This window comes from Neomonachus schauinslandi, chromosome 4 (genome assembly GCF_002201575.2).
Source record: "Neomonachus schauinslandi chromosome 4, ASM220157v2, whole genome shotgun sequence".
NCBI lineage: Eukaryota > Metazoa > Chordata > Mammalia > Carnivora > Phocidae > Neomonachus > Neomonachus schauinslandi.
This window is the reverse complement of record NC_058406.1, coordinates 94,445,613-94,463,661: the sequence shown is the minus strand read 5'-3', so window position 1 is coordinate 94,463,661 and position 18,049 is coordinate 94,445,613. Positions and strand designations below refer to the sequence as shown.

General features: G+C 44.3%; 1 protein-coding gene across 3 annotated transcripts in view; it reads right to left on the bottom strand.

Moving 5' to 3' along the window:
• HIPK1 (homeodomain interacting protein kinase 1) overlaps positions 1–2,445 on the bottom strand; it is a 49,363-nt gene extending 46,918 nt beyond the window's left edge. For all 3 annotated transcript variants that reach the window (XM_044914588.1, XM_021689979.2, XM_044914589.1), the window contains exon 1: positions 2,310–2,445. The gene's annotated coding sequence lies outside the window, so the exon portion shown is untranslated. The remainder of the gene's footprint in view (positions 1–2,309) is intronic.
• Between the last annotated feature and the right edge of the window lie 15,604 nt (positions 2,446–18,049).

Here is an 18,049-nt window from a genome sequence, read left to right as displayed (position 1 = left end):
CCTTAAAAAATCCAAAAGAAATATACATAAGTTTCCCTATCTTCAAAGAATTTAGAATGTTGCTTAGGTGATGTAACACAAAAAAAAAGAAAGAAAGAAACAAAAACAGGATGTAAGTTTTTTTACAGAGCCGAATTATGCTCTACAAAAATACGTAAGTCATTTAGGGAGCTGGGAAATTAGGAACAAAAAAGGAACCAAAAAGCAAATCAGTGATTGTTGAAGTGGTACTTGAAGGAAAAATTATTTTGATGGCTTGTGCTCAGAATTGCACGAAACCTAAGGGAAGAAACGGGAGAAATTAGTAACTAACTTGAAAAAAAAAAAAAGCTAAAAAAACATGGATTGCTTTGTACAGTCGTGAAAATGAATATAAAAGGGCAGATCAGGAAGTTCATGTTTGCAAAATTACTTCAAATTACAAAAGGACCAGTTACAATATACAACTAACAACAAGTTGTGCAAGTTCCAAGTGTAAGAAGTTTACAAGGCAGGTTTGGCTCACTGATTTCTCCCAACAGAACCACTGACTGAGCTGTGCTTATGAAAACAAAACCACAGAATGAAGAAATTCTATTTTCCAGAGAATTGTGAATTTTGAGATTATCTTTTTTTCTTTTAGGAGGGAGTTCTGGTTTGTTTTAAAATCTCAAGTTACCAATCAACTTACTCTACAATCCAGAAAACTACAAAATCCAAAAATAGCATAAACTATGAGTATCACCAGCAAAGTCCTACTTACCAACTAGAGCTAGTATACATATTTACAAGATCTCACTCACCATTTTACTCATCAGATGCTTTACTGGCTTGGCTGCCTCCAGTTCCAACCACAAGTTACTTTACTAAAATATCCTCCCAGTAGGGATCAGTATCTTAAAGTCAATGATACACTTCATCATACCAGTACTGTAACACAGAACTCTGAGGTAATTACATGTAAAGATCCAAAATCACCAGCTGAATAACTATTAGGTAATAGGACTTGTTAGATTTTCAAATGTTTTACAGAAAGCTTTAGACCTATATAAGTAAAAGCTTGTAATGATTTGAATTCTCTACAATCTTTAAAACACACACACTACAGACCAGGAATCAAAAATAGCTTTACACAAACAAGAGCAAAATTGTAGGTTTTGCTGAGGGCATCAGCCACTTAATTTAACCCCACTTCATCAAGAGCAGGAAGCCAGGCTGCTGTTTTCATCAGTTACTAGGGAACAAATAAGATAAAGGACAGACTGGGCAGAAGAGTCTACAGTTGAAATGAATATTTTGATGCAATTACTGAAAATTCCCAAAGTGTCACTAAGAAAAAGCACCTAGGGCTGCTTCAAAACGAAGTCTATCTACAACTGAGTGAGTGCTTTAAGGGGAGTAAAGACATACTGGGGCTCAGGATTGTTTTTTCCCCTTCTCGAGCCCCTCCTCCCTTCCCCCACCTAAACAGGAAAGAAAACTCGCCCAGCATAAACACAAGGCCAATGCTCACGGTTTGTCACCACAACAAACTGGAGGTTAGACCAGCGCTCCTGGAGACCGAGCCCCAAGTCCTAGTTGCTAAACACAAAAAGGGCCTCTTTCCCACAGACCTGTGAACAGCGCGGGCCTTACTCAAGAGTTTTTTGGTTGTTTCCTCACCTTTTCTCTCTTTTTTCTTTAAACGAAAGCTGTGGGAAAGTGGCGACAGACAGCAAAAGTTTCCCTCTGAGCCAGACCTCTAAATCCGCCTTGCACTGACACACATTAGGTGGGCTGGTCCCACGTAGTCTCCACCATCATTACAAATTACAAACCTAACGATTAAAGAACAGAAGCGGAGAGGATAGAAAAGCTTCCACACCCACCCCACCACCGCCGTCCTTTCCAGACACCGCTTCCTGGTCGCAAAGAGCACAAATAACCCAAAACCATGGTGATAAGCAGAGCTGTGAAATACACACGCACAAGCCACACGCTGGGAACCTGCCACAACGGCCGGGAAAAACCGGCCGGGTGAGGAGGCGCAAGGCGGCCCCCTGTCATCTCAGGACAACAACACGCCCCGAAGAGAAGTGGCAGGAGGCAGCGGGAGTTGCCCCGAAAACAAGCCCGGAGCCGCCCCGCTTTCCCGGGAACGCAAGCTCCTCCGCGGCCGCGAGCTGCCGGGCCGCAGGACTGGGCGCCGGGTCCCGGGTGGGGGCGCGCCCAGGGAGGCGCCCCCCGCAGGCCGGGCGCCCCGGAGAGCCCGCGGCCCGCCCGGCCCCGCCTCGGGAAGCGGATGGGAGCTCGCTCCCCGCCGAGGCCCCTTCCCGCTCGGCCCAACTCACCGCCGGTGGGTTTGGTTCTCAGCCGCGAGCTGGGGCTGCCGTGAGGAGGCGGCGGAGGAGACGAGATCCGGGGCCCCGTCGCCGGGTCATCATACCCCCCGCGCGAGCCGGCCCGGGCCCCGGCCCCCGCCCCCCGGAGCCGTCCCCGCGCCCGTCCCACGGGGGGAGCCCCCTCAGCCTCCCGCCCGCTCCGCCGCCCGGCCCCTGGCCGCCGCCGCCGCCGCCGCCTCAGCCCCGCGCGCTCCCGCCTCGGCCTCCCGCTGCCGTCCGGGGCCACCGCCGGGCCCCTCGCTCCGCAGCCGCCGTTGTCGCCAGACCCGACGAGCCGAGCGCCGAGCGGCCACCCCCATCCGGCGGCCCCGCCCCGCGGGAACCATTCACCAGCCCCGCGCCATGACACCTACTGAGGCGGAAGTGTCGAGGAGCGGGCGGATTAGGACGACCGCATAGTACAGATGGGAGTGGGAGTGGGGGGGCCTCCGTGGGGAGCCAGCGTGGATCGAGTGCGGGGGCCGGATTCCCCGCCCCCTCCGCGCGACAGACTCCGCGGCGATTTAAAGGTGCTTGGTGGCGGTAGGGGGGTCCAGCCGTAAAATGTCATCCCAGCCAGTGTGACATCACCACAGTCTAGTGTGACACCCCCAGAGATTGGGCCGTGCCTACCCGGGAAGACCCCGTGCTGGTGAGGAATTACTTCAGTTTAGGCTCTAACGTTTCGTTGCCATCTAGAGACTTTCTGGCAGAGTGGCATCCGTGTACGGGATCTGGAAGCCTCCACGTACATGAGGAGCCCCTTAGGAGACTCTCCCGCTGCCCGCCATAGGAACCTGTGTTTGCATTAGGAGGTGAGAAGGAACAGGTGTGCTCTGGACCCAGCCCCTCAAAACGTGCAGTGACCGAATGCTACCATAATGTTGTTGCCTCTACCAGGAGATAGTAAGACTGGGTATTCAGGAAACGGAGTGCGTTGGGCACACAGCATTCAGAGAAAATGGACACTGTAAAAACTAGGTTATCCTGGGGCGCCTGGGTGCCTCAGTCCTTAGGCGTCTAACTTCGGCTCAGATCATGGTCCCGGGGTCCTGGGGTCGAGCCCCGCATCGGGCTCCCTGCTCGGCGGGAAGCCTGCTTCTCCCTCTCCCACTCCCCCTGCTTGTGTTCCCTCTCTCGCTGTGTCTCTCTCTGTCAAATAAATAAATAAAATGTTAAAAAAAAAAAAAAACAACCTAGGTTATCCTAAAAGAAAAACTGTTGCCATCTCCCAGAGTCAAGAGATTCTTTCCTAGGACTTCAGATGTACCTCCCGCTGTATAAAATGTTCTTATTCCTAAAGTGGGGACCATTTTTAGAGAGACAGTAGTATAATCTGTTTATTTTTTCTATCCTGCAAGTGCTGGAGGCAGCAGTGATCTGAACCCTACAAAGCGACTGTCCAGCATCATGGGTGTTTGCTTATACTCTTTGAGGAGGCGGACAGGTGTGGCTAAGTCAAGATTCTGCTATTACACTGTATTTCTCAGATCTCACTTAGTATACATTCTTGACCTCTTTGGATCCCCATCTCCTCACACGCACACAAAAGATGTGCTAATACTTTTGTGAAGAAGCAGTAATGCTATGTTAGTACCTTAGGGTTTCTTTTCTGGCTTAAAGCACTGGGAGCAGTTCTATTTTATTGGAAAAAGGGAAGTTTATTTCCCTAGAGGACCAAGGTTAGCACATGTTCAATCACACAGGGCAGTTTTGTTTGCTTATTTTCACAGGAACTTAGAACATAAAGTCCTACATTGGGCTGACCTGGGAAACATCAAAATATAGAGAGTGGGTGAGCATACCCACTTGGGGAGGAGCCAGGAAAAAGGCAGAACTTAAGCTCTGGAGTAGACAGGCTTCAAACACACTAATTACTTACCATGCCTTGGCTCAACCAAACTCCATGACATGCTTCTAGGCTCCTACTATCTCAAGTTATGTCCCTTTCCTCTTCAAACACATCTCAAAAGCGAACTTGAGGAAGCCTTTCCTGATTGACTCCCATTTTATTCTAATTATTTAATTCTACATCATCATCTCTTTACTTCCTTGTACCTTATTTATACTTGTTGATCTATTTTCATGGTTCTTAGGTCATTTCTTCAGTCTCCCTCACTACATGGAGACCTCAAAATCTACTATTTCCCCCTCTCTAATATTCATTCATCCATCCAACCACTGTATGCCTCCTCTACTCCAGGCACTCTCCTAGATACTGGGTCAAATGCAAAATGAATAAGACGTGGCCTTTCCTCAGCTTACGGTCAATGAGGGGGAAAAAATGCATGGCGACATATATGACTTGAATGACAGAGCCAGAGAAGACTTCAGAAAAGGAGATATTTAAACAAAAAAGAAAAAGCATGGTCCATTCTCTGAAAGAGCTGACACTTCAGCAGAGAAGTGGCAAGAGATGGAATTAGTAAAGTAGGTTGAGTCAGATTTTAAAGACACTGAAGAACTCAGAGGTTTAACCAAACAGGTAATATGAAGGAATCTGTGCTTTAGAGAGCCAGTGGCAATGAGGAGGATGGGTGACTGGAAGGTGTAAAGACTAGAGAAAGAGAACCTAATTAGAAAGCTATGATGAGGTTTTGGTCAAGGAGAGACCCTGGAGAGAAGGGGGCAGATAGGAGAACTATTTCCTCCTAGACAAAATCAGTGCAGCTGGAGAGGGAGAGGGAGCTGTTGCTAGCTGGAAGCATTGAATCTCGCTTAGGGTATGATATTCCTCTGGGGTCTAGAGCCTAGATTCAATGTTGCAGGCAAGAAATTTGCTCAGGAGCTGCAGTGCTTAAGGCTAATTAGGAGAAGTTGACCAAAAAGCTGTGTCACGAGAGAAGTTGAATCAAAAAACTCATCCAACTATCCAAACATTAGTGAATCCAAGGGGCCAGGAAGAAAAGAGAATTCAAGTAGAAGCCAACCGTTGTAAAACTGGGAAAACCAAATGAGAGTAAAGGTCTGAAGGAAAGGATAGGAGATAGAACATGGAAAAAGCCTTTGAAACAAGAGGGAAGCCTCTGATTTTTTAAATCTAGATTCCAGAAAACCTTTTATTTGGAAATAATTCCGAACACACAGAAAAGTTGATAATAAAAAGAGCACCTATATATCCTTTACTTGAATTTGTTGATTAATGTTTTGCCTCTTTTGCTCTAACACTTGTAGTCTCAAATAGGTAACACACATACACACACATTTTTTTCTGGCCATTTGAAAGTAAATTGCATACATCATGCCCCTTTATCCCTATGTACATTCCTTTACATACACAATGTATACAGTTATCAATTCCAGGAGACTTAACATTGATACCATACTTTAATCTACCATCCATATTCCAAATTTTGTCAATTAAGCCAATAATGTCATTCTTACCCTTTTTCCCCTTCGAGTAGAGGATCCAATTCAGGATCATATATTGCCTGTCTCTTTAGTCTCCTTTAATCTGCATCAGTTCCTTAGCTTTTCTTTGTCTTTGATATTTTTGAGGAGTACAGCCCACCCCCTTTGTTTGGACAAGAGAATGTTCCTCATTTCTGATTTGTTGTTCATGTTTGTCTCACATTTATTCATTATTAGATCCCGGTTATCCATTCCTGGCCAGAATACTGCATAAGTGATATTGTGTCCTTCTCAGGATGTCAAACCCAAAGTCAGACGATGTCTCTGTCCCTCATTGGGTGATAATAATTTTGGTCACCTTGCTGAGGTGTCTGATTCCCCCACAGTATATTTACTATTTTTTTCCTTGTAATAAGCAATCTGTGGAGAGACATCTTAGACCCTGCAAATATCCTGCTCCTCATTAAACGTGTTCCCTTAGATTTAGCATCTATTGATGATTCTTACTTGTACCAATCCTCCCTTATCTCTTATTAGTTAGTTATCTAATAATGATATAGACTCATGGATTACTATGTTTTTCAATGGTGTTGTAATTCTTTACAGTCCTTAACTATTTGGGTGCTAAAACTTTCCAGATTTAGTCAGTGGGGGCCTTTTCAAGCTCCTGTGTCTTTTTTAGCATGTCTGAATGTCAGATGTTCTGGACTCATCTTGATTCTTGCAGGTTCACCATTCCTTGGAGCATTGGATTTCTCCACTGGATGCTTTGTATCTGCCCAGAAAAAAACAAAGGGAAGAGAAAATATGGATTATTTGTGTGGGAAGTTGTTTTTTTTTTTAAGATTTTTATTTATTTACTTGAGAGAGAGAGAGAGCACAGAGGGAGAGAGAGAAGCAGACTCCCTGCTGAGCAGAGAGCCTGATGCGCAGCTTGATCCCAGGACCCTGAGATCATAACCTAAGCCAAAGGCAGACACTTAACCAACCGAGCTGCCCAGGCACCCCGTGTGGGAAGTTTTTATAGGCCAGGCCTGCAGGTAGCAAACACAGAGATCTATTCTGCACACATCACATTGGTGGGAACTCAGGAACATGGATACTGCTACAGGGATTAGGAGGTGACACTATGTGCCCAAGAGACATGACGTCGTAAAAATTAGGCCAGTCTCTGCCACACTTGTCCAAAAGCCATTCCCTATGTTACTTCTCCCATATTAGTAGAATCCCAGTTTTGTTCAAATAGAACAAAGATCCTTTGATTTCAAAGAAGGTAACTTCCTCTCACCAAATCAGGAAATAAATTACAGTGGTCCAAACCAATCCTGGTAATTCCATTTCTTGTCACCAATGACTAGTCTAGGAGTGGGTATAGACTCAGTTCTGGTCAATGAAATAGGAAAAGAAGTCTAATGGGAGGCTCATAGGAAAAATTTTCTTTTTGTATAAAAAAGACAGGACCTTCACAGAAGCAATTCTTTCGTTCCTGCCTCTCTTTTTTGCTGAGACAAAGGAATGAAGACACCAGGCTTGGAGCTGCCATAGCCATCTTGTGACCATAAATGTGACAGCAAACAAAGATGAAGACAGTCAACATGCTGAGGACAGCAAAGGAGACGATGGAAAGAAGGGGTCCTTGACGACAGAGGTAAGCTTCTGAATGAACTTGGGAGTGCCCACTGCTTCTGGACTTTTTAAGTAAATAAATGTTCATACATTTCAAGAACACCGTGAGACAAGTTTTCTGTTCTTTGCTGCCAAAAATCATTCTTAAGTGACACAGGAGAGAAGTAGGAGAGCTTTTCTAGAAAAAGGAGCTAATTGGTGGTATCCAAATGTTCTGAGAGTAAAGGAGAATAAGGATGGAAAAGAGGCCAGTGGATTTGCAATGAGAAGGTCCCTGTTGATCTTGGTAAGAGCAATTTAAGTGGCATGGTGCAATGTGATGGGGCAGAAGCAATGTGATTCCCACAAAGGACTTTTCCTAGTATGAGTGGTGACCGACAAACTGGGAAGGATGGTTTGATCCAACTGGGTGATAGAATCTATTCTGGTCAATTCCCATATTCAGTTCCTAATATCCAAGGAAGCTGCTTGGGTTCCTGCTGTCCACTTCAGCAACATCTGGGAAATCATGAACTGAATCACTTTGCTCTCTTAACACTTCCCACAGGAATAAGCCAGGAAAAGTTGTTCTGGACCCTTAACTGGTTTCATAGAGGGCAAATCCAGCATGTATGATGGGGACTAAATAGGACTTTTTAAAAAACGTTTTCTTCCAGGATTTATTGACTGAATAATAAGTACCAGGCATTCAGTTAGACAGAATAAAAAACGAATAAAGCACATTCTGTGTCCTCAGGGGCTTCACGATCTAATTAAGGAAATAAATTAGGAACAGTTATAACAAGTCCGAGATTGGTCCTCAAAGTGGCATTATAAGTGCTCAAGAATATAGCAGTTAACTGTCTGGAGATCACTTGCAGAAGCATCTAGAAGTATTACTATTGACTGAACAGGGACTTAAAGAAGACAGCACTATTTCAGCCAGGCCATCAGTGAGATGTTATTTGTTTTTAGTAACTATCTTTAAGTACCTTTTCCATGCAACATGTGAACAGAATAAATATGCTGTTACATTATCATATACAATGGACACGAGCTCTTCATTATGACAAGTACTCCTTGGGAAGGAGTTAACGGTCTGCGCTAGGCCACCAGAGAGCCATGGGGTTAGAAACTAAAACCAGGCAGAGATGAGTGTGGTATACAGAGCAGAGAAGTGAAGCACCCACCTGTGTTAGGATAATCAGGTAAGTGAGTCCCTCCTCTGTATGGTAAAAAGGTTTGGTCCCCTAATGGCTCCCACACTTCTTATCCTCCCCAGCATCTCCCCACTAAAGCTGGGGTGGTTGCTGGGCTGAATAGTGGGATTGCAAGTAGGAAATGGCTTCCCTGCTCTCAAGTGTAAGTCTTGCTGGTCTTGTTTTCTTTTTGTATCAAAATAGGACATTTTGGGGACTGGGTCCCAGCAGAAATGATGGCTTTGGGTGGAAGGGGTGTTTGGAAAGAGGCCATGGCTGTGGGATTAAAGAGAAAGAGTCAAATACAACTAGTTAACATTATGAATGCCTGAAATGCCACTGAATTGTACACTTTAAAATGGTTAAGTGGTGGGGCGCCTGGGTGGCTCAGTCATTAAGCGTCTGCCTTCAGCTTAGGTCATGATCCCGAGGTCCTGGGATCGAGCTCCACATCTGGGCTCCCTGCCCTGCGGGAAGCCTGCTTTTCCCTCCCCCCTTCCCCCCCCCTCCCCCCCACTTGTGTTCCCTCTCTTGCTGTCTCTCTCTCTGTCAAATAAATAAAAAAATGGTTAATTGTGTGTTATGTGAATTTCACTTCAAAAAAAGGGGAGGGGAAGGGGGTTTGCAGGATTTAGAGATAATGAGCAAGAGACTTGATCCCTAACTTTCCTAATTTTCAAGAGTCAATCCAGAGCCTTCTGGGAGAAGAGCAATGCCTTAAATACTTCTACAACCATGTTTATTCCTCCTCAGACCCTCCTTCCCCCTAATCATTTCTGTTTCCTTCCTTATCTACACATGACCATCTTTCTCTCACTTTCTCCATATACCAACTCTTTATTCAGCAAAACCAAGGGATAGTGCTTTTCTCTCCCTTTCCCTGGATCATTGTCATGTCTCATTATCATGTTTCCACCATTCTGTAGCTTCTCACCTTCGACCAACTGTTATACAAGCTTTTAGCACCTGCCCTCCATATGTCTCTCCCTATTCCCAATTCTAAGCAAAAGCCAAAGCCAAAACAAATGCTCTGGGAAGGGACACAGAGACCCACAAGGGCTATGATTCAGGACAGAAAATCGAAATTCAATCATTGACTATTATTTGTGCTAAGTCATTTTGCACTTCCTGCAGACTCAGAAATCAAAAAGGCCCTAATGAAGTATACCTTGCCTAACACAATTCCTGATATTTGGTCAGTACCAATAACTATTTGGCTGACTAAATTACTAAATTACCTGATTGTTTATTCATGGTGCTCAAAGCATCAGAATTCAGTTAACTATAGAATAGAGTTTTGGAAATCTCAACAATCGTCATCTTTGGCTGTGAATTTAACTTAATTTTTTATTATTACTTTTGGAAACTCACTTTTATAAAATCTGTAAGCTGTCATCAAGGGGTTAGCAAGTGGCCCTCTCCTTTGGAGGTGGGTGGGGGGGGGGGGCCTTAATCAAAACCCTAGAGGGTAAATTCTCTGAGGTGAAATAGGCTTCTGTCTGACCAACCTCCATGCTCCCATAATGTCCAGTACAGAAGTAAAACATGAGCTTTGGAGGCTTTTTTTTTTTTAAGATTTTATTTACTTATTTGACACAGCTAGAGAGGGAACACAAGCAGGGGGAGTGGGAGAGGGAGAAGCAGGCTTCCTGCAGAGCAGGGAGCCCCATGTGGGGCTCAATCCCAGGACCCCGGGACCACCACCTGAGCCGAAGGCAGATGCTTAACGACTGAGCTTTGGAGTCTTGACATCAGTAGGAATCCTGAGTTTTCTAGTAACTAGGGTGATAGTAGGCATGCTTATGAACTTCACCTTCCTCATTCTTCTTTTTTTAAAAAAAGATTTTATTTATTTATTTATTTGAGTAGGGAGTGGCAGAGGGGCAGAGGGAGAGAGACAAGCAGACTCCCTGCTGAGCGCAGAGCTTGATCTCAAGACCCTGAGATCATGACATGAGCCAAAATCTAGAGTGGGACGCTTAATCCACTATACCTCCCAGGCGCCCCACACCTTCCTCATTCTTAAAATGGAGATGATAGGGCGCTTGGGTGGCTCAGTTGGTTAAGCGACTGCCTTTGGCTCAGGTCATGATCCTGGAGTGCCAGGATCAAGTCTGGCATCACATCAGGCTCCCTGCTTAGCAGGGAGTCTGCTTCTCCCTCTGACCCTCCCCACTCTCATGTGCTCTCTTGCTCTCTCTCAAATAAATAAATAATAAATAAATAAAATAAAATGGAGATGATAATACCTTCTTACCTCCCTCATTCCATCCATCAGAAAAAGTCTTCAATGTTACTTCCAAAAAATATCCTGAATCCACTACTGTTCATCTCCACTGATACAGACTTTCTGATTTCACAGACAGAAGTGAGATAGAGACTAATAATAAATATGGATTTTTCAGTCCTATATTGATTAAAAGGGAGTGCAGGTTTTAGTTATGTATATATTGACTAGGAGCCTTATAGAGAGAGGATGCATTCAGTAACAAAAAATTACCTGTTCATTCTGGTGCTCCTCTGTAAGGATGTGGAATATTCTAATTGGTGAATTAAACTAAAAGGTTCAATTCGCACTGAATTTGACTATACTGTTTTCTACTATATCTTATAGATCTCTCCTCATAGATGCAGATATTCAAAGATCAGGACTGGGGCGCCTGGGTGGCTCAGTCATTAAGTGTCTGCCTTCAGCTCAGGTCATGATCCCAGGGTCCTGGGATCGAGCCCCGCATCGGGCTCCCTGCTCGGCCAGGAGCCTGCTTCTCCCTCTCCCATTCCGCCTGCTTGTGTTCCCTCTCTAGCTGTCTCTCTCTCTCTCTGTCAAATAAATAAAATAAAATCTTTAAAAAAAAAAAAGATCAGGACTAATATTATTCCCAATACAATTTTATGGTTAAAACTTTATAGTAATTTAAACAATTTAAAAATTAAGTATGCTCTGATAAATAATTTTTTGTTTGTTTTTACTGAAGAGCCCTAATCTCTCAGAAAATATAACCTTTAACCCCAAGGCTTGTGTTGACTCCAAAGCAAGTAAAACATGTTTCTTTCTCTTAAGTACATAGTTGTAAAATATGTCTATTATAGGAAGTAGTGTTAATTCATAAAGTATTTTAGTTACTTGTAAAATTCATTATTTTCTTCTTCTCTTTCCTTACTCCCCCCAAATATCAGTATGTATATATTTGTGGAGATACATATGTATATATATCTTTTGTGAAAGCTATGGTGGTGGAAAAGTCATGTCTTTTATTTCTGTAGCTGCTTGTGCTAAAGAGGCTTCTCTAATAGATTTATAGCCAGACACAGTGCAAATCCCCTTTCTTCCAGAAGCCCCAAGTTTAGCTCACCAGTATCTCACAGCTGCAAGACCTTCCTAACTCATATGCCTGCTTTTGTTCTTGCCCCATTCTCCATCTGTTGCTTTCAAAATACATATCAAATCATATCACACACACCCACACACACGCTTTAAGGCACTCCAGTAGCTTCCTATTATACCTAGACTAAAGCCCAAACTGCTTCCTTTAATCCCTAAGTCACTTCTGACCCCACTTCTGCCTCCCTCTCTGAGCTCATCTTCTCCCTCTCCGACACATGCTCTTCTCAATGTTCCCTGGACACAAAACTCATTCCCATCACATGGTCTTCACACTGATGCTACCAGGTCTTTACCTGACTGGTTCCTTCTAGTCACTCGAGTCTCATCTTAAGTGTCGATCCCCTGACACACCTTCCTTGACCTGTTTCTGAACTGCTCCCCACACCCATAAGCCAGTTTTTTCTTAGCTTTTATCACTATCTGATCTTTATGTATACTGCCTGTCTCTCTTCTTTAGAGTGTAAATGCCATGTGGGCAGGACATGTTCTTGTTCACTATTTTGTATCCCCAATATCTAGAACACATGCCTGGCACATGGTAGGCATTCCGTAAATTTTATTGAATGAGCAAATGAATGAATGAACTTGTGGACACTAGTTTTCTCATAGGAGAGTTGCAAGATTTAGAGCTAATATATAAAAAGTGTTTGCCAAGGTAAGCTTTCTCTCTTTTTTTTTTTAAGATTTTATTTATTTATTTGACACACAGAGAGAGCACAAGTAGGCAGAGGGAGAGGGAGAAGCAGGCTCTCCGCTGAGCAGGGAGCCCGATATGGGGCTTGATTCCAGGACCCTGGGATCATGACCTGAGCCAAAGGCAGCCGCTTAACCAACTCAGCCACCCAGGTGCCCCAAGGTAAGCTTTCAATAGCTGTTAGCTCCTTGAGGGCTAAGAACTTGCTTTATTTCCTGTTTGAGAGAAACAGTATTTATTGAGGGAAGATTGCCTCAAGGATGAACAATCCATCCATTTTTCTAGATTCATTCATTCATTCCACCGTGTTTATTATTAAGAACTTGCCATGTGTTCGAGACATTATGGATGCAACAGTGAACAAAAGAAACCGAAAAAAAAAAGTCCTGGAGTTTACATTCCAGTACAGTGAGGTACACACCAACCTCAGTAAGTAAATGTTAGAGTATGTTAGAAAGTGGTAAGGGCTCTATGGAGAAAAAGGAAGGAAGGGAGAGAGGGAGTGGCCGGGCAGGTGGTTGCAATTTTAAATAAGATGACCAAGAATAGTCCTGCTGAGCAAAACCTTGAAGGAGGTAAGGAAACCATGTGGGTATCTGAATGGAGGGCCTGGTAAGGGGAAGGAAAAAAGTGAGGTGAGAGCTTGCCTGGCGCTGGAGTAACCACAAGGAGGTCAGCAGACTTGGAGAGTGTAAGTGAAGGGCGCGGCAGAACACGTGGGCCAGGAAGACCGTGGTAAGAACTTTGGGTTTTATTCTGGGTGAGCTGGAAATACCTTGGAGGATTTGAACAGAGAAGCAACCTGGGACAATTTATATCAGGCCTGCTGTGGGTAGCAGATTGAGTGTCTGCAGGGGAAAGGGCGATGTTGGAAGCAGGTAGAACATTTAGAGGCTCTTGCAATAACTCAGACACAACACAAAGGCTGCTCGGACAAAGGTGGTAGAGGTGAAGATGGGGAAAAGAAATAAGATTCGGGATACGTTTCAAGGTAGAGTCAACAGGATTTACTGACAGATGGTAGTGTGGAGGGGAGGGAGAGCCAAGAGAAAGGGACAATTGGAAACCAAGCCCACTGAAGAAACATAATAGGATTGCTTAGCAGAATGGAAGGCCATTTTGATGTATGAGGTCATGAATTTTATTTATTTTTTTTTTAAGTTTTTTTTTTTTAAGATTTTATTTATTTATTTGACAGAGAGAGAGCACAAGTAGGCAGAGTGGTAGACAGAGGGAGAAGGAGAAGCAGGCTCCCCACTGAGCAGGGAGCCCGATGCAGGGCTCTATCCCAGGACCCTGGGATCATGACCGGAGCCGAAGGCAGATGCTTAACGACTGAGCCACCCAGGCGCCCCTAAAGATTTTATTTGACACAGAGAGAGAGAGAGAGTGCACAAGCAGGGAGAGGGGAAGGGCGAGGGAGAAGTAGGCTCCCCGCTGAGCAGGGAGACCGATCCCAGGACCCTGGGATCATGACCTGAGTCAAAGGCAGTTGCTTAACCAACTGAGACACCCAGATGCCCCTGAGGTCATGAATTTAAAATGAAACCAGTCAGCCTGGTTAGGGGTTTCTCCAACAGCATCTAGCTGCTCCAGTATAGGCAAAGAACAGATAGATAGTAGAATTTATTCAGAATTTGAGTTTTTCAAGGCAAGTGCGTCTGAGTGAGAGAGAGCAAGGGAGTTGTATTATGTCGATGGATCATGGGATGCAGTCGGGTCAAGGTGGGAAGTGAAGCTCAGAGCGGGCTTACATTGACGATGGAGGTACTTTAGTAAATAAGCTGGGAGAAAAGATTTAAAATTGAGATTTCAGATGTAGTTCAATTTCTGGTAATGACACGGTGGTGAGGAAGACAGAAATAAAGTCTTCGGAGGTAAGGATGTCAAAGAACCAGAGAGGCTGGAATGTTGAAGTCATCCAGAGTAAGGACAGAGTTCTGAAGGAGTGAACACTTGGAAATCTGGGAAGAGTGGCATGCTCAGAGAGCGTGGAAGCTCCTCGCCCTTTCCGCATTGCCCTAAGCATCTCTTCCATCTGAGTGATATCCTTCCATAACAAACCAATGATCTAGTAAGTAAAATGTTTTTCTGAGTTCTGTGGGGTGCTCTAGCAAATGAATCAAACCCAAGGAGGAGTCGTTGGAACCTCCAATCTATAGCCAGCGGTCAAAAGCACAGGCGACAACCTGGACTTGTGACTGGTGTCTGAAGGGGAAGAGAGCAGTCTTGTAGGATTGAGCCATTCACCTCTGAGAGTGGAGGCTATCTCCAGGTAGAGTGTCAGAATTGAGTTGAATTATAGGACACCCAACTGGTATCAGAGAATTGTTGGTTGGTGGGGCTCCTCCCCAGTTTAGGAATTAGGTGCTCAGAACCTTTTAGCAGGTTTTCTCCAAACCTTATATCCCTGACTCATTCTGTACAGCAGTCTAGATCCACCTTGATGCTTTGTTTCTATGGAGCCCAGTTAGTAGGGTGAGTGAGCTGGACCCAATGTTCTTGGTTCTACAGAAACACACATTACAGTGAACACATTAAGAATGGGATTATAGCACGGAGGACAAACTTTTCATCCTCCATTCCCCAAAATTATTGAAAATTGTTGGGAGGATTCAGGATTGGTAAAATAGCCATAATATAATTGTGTTTTTAAATATCTGAATATTATAAGGGAAAGACTAACCCAAGGCTTGCCAGAAGTTTTTTTGTGATTGAAAGATGATTCAATGAGCCACCTGTCCAGGAAAGGAACCAAGCCTGAGATTCTGGGAGCATCCAGTGGGTTAAGGATGTGTTCAAAGAAGAGGAAGTTACCTAGGAAGGAGATATTCAAGGTGGAAGGGTACAGCTAAATGAAAGCACTGTGGTCAAAATAAAGACAAGCTTAACCATTCTGAGAATCCCACAGGAGTTGTAGGTTTAGGTTATAATGGCAAGCAGAATTATTCTGTATTGATGGGGTGGGGCCTTCCATGGAGGAGGAAGTGGGAAGCACCATGAACCCAAGACAAAACAGCTTATTGTGGTAGTGATTAGGGAGGGTGAAGGGTGGGAGACAGGTAAGAAACTGACAGCTATTCAGTAGTGGTAGCATCAACAATATGTAAACATGGTCTCCCAGGTGGGATTTCTCTTGTTTAAGAACCACTCCAAGAATGCAGAGAGAACGATCTCCTTGGGAGTGGACTTGACACAGAGAATCCAAGTCCAAATCTCTTTCCTCGAATAAGCAGACTCGCTTATCTCCTATTTCCTACCACAAAGGGAGTGAGAGACGGCCCCTCAAAGCCAGCCAGGCAGATTTTTTTTCTCTAAAGGGACTTAAGCCACTGTCCATCTCCTTGTAGAAAAGTACATGTTTTCCCACAGATCATGAAACAACTAATTGATCTCTAGGGAATTCCTTTCTCCCGGTATCCTCAAGCCTAATTGTAAGATCTCCTTAGATCTGTGCGATCATCCTGAGATTCTAAAAATAAACTAAGGGGTGCCTGGGTAGCTCAGTTGGTTAAGCAGCTGACTCTTGGTTTTGGCTCAGGTCATGATCGGGTTGTGGGATCAAGCCCCATGTCAGGCTCCACACTTGGCAGGGAGTCTGCCTGGGATTCTCTCTCCCTCCCACTCTGCCTCTTCCCTCACACACGCTGTCTCTCTCTCAAGTAAGTAAATAAATAAAATCTTTAAAAAAAAAACTGGCTACTTACAGATATATGCAGTGCAGCACTTTTACGTGAGACTACTGAGATATCAAATAAGGTAACTGCCAATCTCTATTATAAGCCAAATTTACTTTAGAAAATTTTCCTATTATTAAAACACAAACATGTCATCAACAACTAAATTCCTCAAAGCCATTTGCTTCCACCCCCCATCTGAATTCACAGAGATCCCATTTCAAGGAATGCATGTGACACAGCACAGGCCAAGAGTAGACAGGTTCCCTTGTCACTAGAAGATAACACCAATCTGGGGGCCCTTGTATGAAGACTACCTTATCTCTCCCAGCCACCTTTGGGTAGCAGAGAAGTGAGACAGCTCTAGCTCCTGAAGGAGCTCAGGCTAAGCCTTTGCCCGCACAGCCCTAGTAAATATTTATTAACACACAAGATGATTTGCCCTATGTTCACATGTTCCAGGCTAATGACATTATTTGAACTTGATGAATCTTCAAGGTATTCTGATCCTATCCTCTTCTGCAGAAAGGATGGTAAGGAAACCTTTCTGGAGGGCAACTGGGCACAATTTGCATTAAGAACTTAAAACTGTAGGGGTGCCTGGGTGACTTAGTCGGTTAAGCGTCCGACTCGATTTTGGCTCAGGTCATGATCTCAGGGTTGTGAGATCGGGCTCCACATTGGGCATAGGTTCTCTCCCTCAGCCCTTTCCTGCCCGCCCCCCCAAATAACTTAAAATTGTAATCCCACTTCCAGTAATTTACTCTAAGGAAATAAACAAAAATGCCATGAGAGATGCATAAAGATGTTCACTGTAATATGTATAACTGCGAAAAAAGGGCACATAAAATGTTGAATATGGAAATGGTATTACCTATAAAGGTATTATACAACTATTCATAATTACATTTCAAATAATATTTAATGGTACAAAGAAATGTTTAAGATAGTAAGTAAAATGCAGGATTGAAACTATATACAGTATTGCCTCAATTTTGAAAAAAAAAATTATATAATACATTTATACATACAAAAAAGGACTAGAAGGAAACAACTGATGTACATGGAGGAATTAAAATTGACTTTTTCTTCTTTATGTTTTTATATGACTTCCAAAATTTTGTGTTTTATGTACGGAATAATCTCTTTAGAGAACCAGAGTCTAAGAGAACCAATACTTGAAATACCCATCATGGCGCAGCCACTGAGCTAAGAATTTTACCAATTATCCAACCTCCAGAGCAACCAGGAGAGGTAGGTCTTACAGTCCCTGTTTTACAGATGAGGAACAGAGGCTCCACTATGTAGGCGTGGGAGCTCTTTGCCCAGGGTGCCCTGGATTCAAGCCCAGGACAAGCCCATGTTTCCTGCTGCCCCACATGCCTCCCCTGCTGCAGCTCCTGGTGGGCCCACGGGAGGCTTACAGTGAAGGTCACTGACAAAACAGAGCTGTGCACAGCTTGCCCAAGAGCAAGGCCTTACTTTCTAAACTCTTCCTATCTTCTTCTGAAAGTAGAAATCACCTTCTTTATTGCAAGGCTCCACTCTGAAGCAGCTTTTACCCCTGTGCCCAGCTCCACTCGCCCATGCCCTCTCTCAGAGCCTGTGGTATCTGCTGTCCTGCTTATTGGTTTGGCATGGCATGAGGCTGTGAGCAGAAGGACAGGGCAGAGCTGCACACCCCCACCCCTTCCACCAGCTGGCTCCTTGGTCTCTGCCCTGGATACTAAAACAAACAGGCTGTGTGCTCTGGTTCCCTACTCAACCCAAGGGGGTGGGGGTTGGGGACAGCAGCAAAT